Raw genomic sequence first — 4296 nt, forward strand, 5'->3', positions numbered from 1 at the left:
CCCCCGCCGCTCACCTCCGGCTCCGGCCCTTTGTTGCGGGTGCAGGCGCTGCCCCGCCGTGCCGTGCCAGCCCGCCGGTCGCTCGCCGCACCTCCGCAGCCCGCCGCTCTCCCGCCGGTCCCGGGAAGGAGGCGGATAAATAAGTGCCGTCCCTCCTTTGTCTGCCGCGGCGGGGGGCGGCCCGGGGCGGCGGGGTCTGCGGGGAGCCGAGCCCCGGCGAGTCGGCGGCTTTGTGAGAGCTCCGGTTCCGCTGAGAAACCGTCTCCCGCACACGGCATCTCCAAATGCTAGGAGCGGGGCGCCGTCCCTGGCYCCCCCTTGCTCATTCTGCCCCCCCAACGCGGGTACCCCCGCTGGTGACCCCCGTCCCTCAGCCCAGGGCAGGCAGGTGACCCCTGGCCGCTCTGGTTGCACAGCATCCCGCGGCTCTGGGACCTGTTGGCTGCTGTGTGATCCCAGCTCAGTACCTGTGCCCTGGCATCTGGACACAGATGTGCTCCAGGATCTGCCGGGATTTCCAGGATCTCCCTGTCCTGGGACCATTCTCCCCTGCMCCGGGTGATCCCTGCCCAGCACCTTCCCCCCTGCACTCCCAAGGCAGTGAGTAGCAGGTGCTGTGCAGCTGAGCCCCATAGCTCTGCTCTGCTCCCTCCTGCCTGAGGTGGACACCTTGGAGTCCCCCAAATGCCGGGCACGTGTCTCAGTTCCCCTGCTCTGTTTCTGCCAAGCTGGCGGCCCCTGCCAGGGTCTCTTTGCCCACATATGGGTACAACCCCCTGCAAGCACCATAGAGCTTGGCCCCATGCCCCCCAGTCCCAGCCGGACCTTATCCCTTGGCTTCAGAGGTCCCATCACAGGTTTGCAGCCTCTCCTTCTACTACCCTGCTCCCAGACAGGGTAACGAGGTGTTGAGGATGCTGCAAAAGCACGAGAACGGGTGCTGGAGAGGAAGGTGCCCTGATCTTAGTGCCTCTGAGCCAGGAGGATAGGAGCAGGGCAGGGGGAGCCAAGGCATCCCGGCACTAGGAATGGAGAGCAGTAGCCACCCAAAAGCAGACATTGCTGCTGGAAGAATTCCTCCCCTTAGCACAGCCCCCTGCCCTGTTCCGGTGCCCCTCCGTTCCCTCAGTTACCCCACAGGAAGAGGGGAACGTTTGCAGGGCAGGGTTTCCAGACAGACAGGTCACCTTGTCACCCAGGCACTGCTGGGGCTTGGGAAGGGGGCAGCCCCACTGTGATCTGTCCCCTGCTGCCACTTCTCTGCCCAGGGATGGCTCCATGAAAATAAGCTGGCGCCGTCCTTCACCCTCACACATCTCCTCTGTCCTCCTCTGAMAAATGAGGAGTTTGTCACCGGTTTCTCATCACCGGCCACACTGTGTGCGGGAGGGCAGCAGCAATGGCCCCAGTCAGCAGCACAAATAAATGGCCCGAAACACGATACGCGGGAGCTCCCTGGGATAAAAGAATTTCTAAGGAGAGGTTTTATTTTCCCCTCGGAGCCTCAGTCTCTCGTGATCTGGTCCAAACACAAAGGCTGTCCTGAATTTCCAGTCTCACTTTCTCTCCTGGCAGCTGGTGAGCTGGGTGATGCTTTGGGGCACCTTGTCCCTTGTGCCAGCGCCTCGACACAGCGGGCTGTGGTGGAGGCAGGTCACCCGGCCCCCCCAGGCACTCCAGGGCCACTGGGCTCCAGAGCAGCCTCCGGTTTCAGTTCTGGGGGTGGTGACACACATTTGGCAGCGAATTAAACTGGGGCAGCCACAGCCGGAGGCTGCTCTCAGCCCCCCTCCGCTACCTGCCTGGTGCTGGGGGGGCTGCRGGTGCTCCCTCAAGCTGTGTTGGGGGGATGCCAGGCAGGAGAGGGAGTGCCCAGTCCTGCTCCGGGCCACCCTCCCAAAACCTGGCCCCCAGAACAGCTGTGGGTGTCCTGGAGATGCACAAGGGAGCAGCTGGGTCCCCACCATCCGCTCTCATCCSCATGATCCATGGCTTGCTGGCACGGAAAGAGTCCTGGACCTCCCGGTGTATCATTAACCCAGAACGGAGCCATTAACTCTCCCAAGTCCCCATAGTTATAAATCAGCCTTCCCGTAACTTCCTTCTCCCCTGCTGCAGTTTAAGCCTGTGGCTTCCTGTCCTAATTAGCCAGTGAGGTTAATTGGCCCCCAGCTTCTTTACACTTCCAAGCCTCTCTGAGGGGTGGGTCACTGCATCCTCTGTGTGTGCATTGAACGCKCAGACCCCTTCCCTCGCCATGAGCTCTTCCCCGACACCAGGGATGGGAAGTGCTGATATGGCCACGTCCATGCCATGGTTGAGGGTGACTGCCTGCCTCTTCCAGCTCCTGCGAGCTGCTTTTTGCCTCCTCAGCCCCTGCCCCTGGCCTGGGGTGGATACTCACCACCTACTCACCATCCTATGCCTATCTTCATTCCTTTTCCTGTCCCAATTCCTACCCCCATCTCCATCTCTATCTCCATCCCCACCCCCATTCTCATCCCTATACCTGTTCCCATTCTCATTTCTGTCCCTTTTCCTGTCCCCATTCCCATCCTTATCYCTGTCCTCATTCCCATCTCTGTCCCTTTTCCTGTCCTCACCACCACTGCTGTCTGCATTCCTCTTCCCATTCCTGTCCCCAGCCCCAATCTTGTCCCCAATCCCATCCCTTTCCCTGTCCCAATTTCTGTTTTCATCCCTATCCTTGTCCTCATCCCTGTTCCTGTGCTCATTCCCCCCACTCCCAGCCTGTCCCCTCTCCTTCCTGGCCCTGCTGTGCGGCGGTGCCAGAGGCTCCCAGCAGCTCCCGGATGCCTCGGCTCAGCCCGTGCCAGCTTCATGCTCTGGCCATCTGTCCCCCACCTGCCTGTCGTCTCACGCCTCCTCCTCGGGGCCAGGGGTCCCCGTCTCACCTGCCCCAGCCTGGGATGCCAGGGGGCACCAGGGTGGGTGTTCCCAGTGATCCGATGGTGCCAGGAGGGAGCTGGACAATGCTGGGGGTGGAGCAGTGCGGAGATGCCTGGACCAGGTTYGGTGGCCCCTCTGAGCCAGCCTGGGGACCAGCCCACTGCCCCCCACCCCAGGGAGCCCACAAGGACCTCAGGACCTGCTCAGCCCTCTAGGTCATGCCCCAGTGGTGAAGTGTCCCCCAGCACCCCAGGTGCCCTGGGGGCCACCTCCCAGGCGGTGTTGCCAGTCCCTGCTGCGCTGGCAGGCATCCTGTGCCATGTCCTGCTCTGGGGGAAGCATTCCTGGTTTTTATAACCCTGCTGACGCTGCCGAGCTGCCAGTCGGTGCCAGCCTGCCTGCCCTCCCGCCTGCTGCCCGCGCTGCCTCCCTGCCTGCTGCCGGCCTGCCCGGGCAGGGCTGGGGAGGGGGTGGTGGGGCCGGGGGCTGCAGGGCCCGTCCGACCTGCACAGCTGCATAGCTTGTCTCCAGCTATTAAACAAACTCCTCCATCGCCCCCCTCCTCCCGGTCCCCTTCCCGCCGCCAGACGCTGCTTAACCCTCTGCTGCCCCGCTCCTCGTCCCGCAGCCGCACAAACGGCATCTGATCCTCTCTGCCCGCCGCGGGTTTGACCGCCAGGAGCGACCCCCGAGCCGGCTGGGCAGCGGGGATGGACACTCAGACCCCCAGGGTGCCCGCAGCCTGGCACCATCCTGGACACCAACCCTGTGGGCAGCTGGGCACCAGCCCTAGGAGCTGCAGCTGGGAAGGGCAGGGGGATGCAGGCAGGAGAATGCAGGGAATGGTGGATGCAGAATGGGGGAAGAGAGGATCTGTTCTGCAGGGCAGGGATGGTGCACGGCCGGGAGGGGAGGCAGAGGGGTGAGAGGTGAGGCGCTGGACCGACCCTGACCCATCACATCCCTCTGCCCCTCCCGGCCCACTGGAGSAAGCAATGCCACAGCCCCTGGGACAGCTCCAGCTGCAGATCTGCCCTGCAGACGTGGGCCAGTAAAGGAAGCAGGAGGGCACAGCCTCCCTGCACCACAGTGCACGGAGACTGCAGTGCCACAGACTCTGCTTCCAGTCTGGCTTAGCCTGGCAATGCCACGAGAACAGCCTCCATCCCCCAGTCCCCACCAGCTGCCTGTACCCCCCCGCTACGGCTCTGAGACACCAGCTTCGCACGGAAACCTGAGCAGCTCTGAGCTCAGGAACCGCTGCAGGGGATAGGATGCGAGGGAGGAGCAGGATTTGCCCCTCCAGGCGGAATTAAGCCCTCTGCAAGGGTTGATGTAGTGACACCACGCTCTGTGGCCACCCTTCTAGGACACTGCGGAGAGGAY

The sequence above is a fragment of the Malurus melanocephalus genome, unplaced genomic scaffold (genome assembly GCF_030028575.1).
Source record: "Malurus melanocephalus ecotype Western Australia unplaced genomic scaffold, MMel_1.1 scaffold_233, whole genome shotgun sequence".
Taxonomy (NCBI): domain Eukaryota; kingdom Metazoa; phylum Chordata; class Aves; order Passeriformes; family Maluridae; genus Malurus; species Malurus melanocephalus.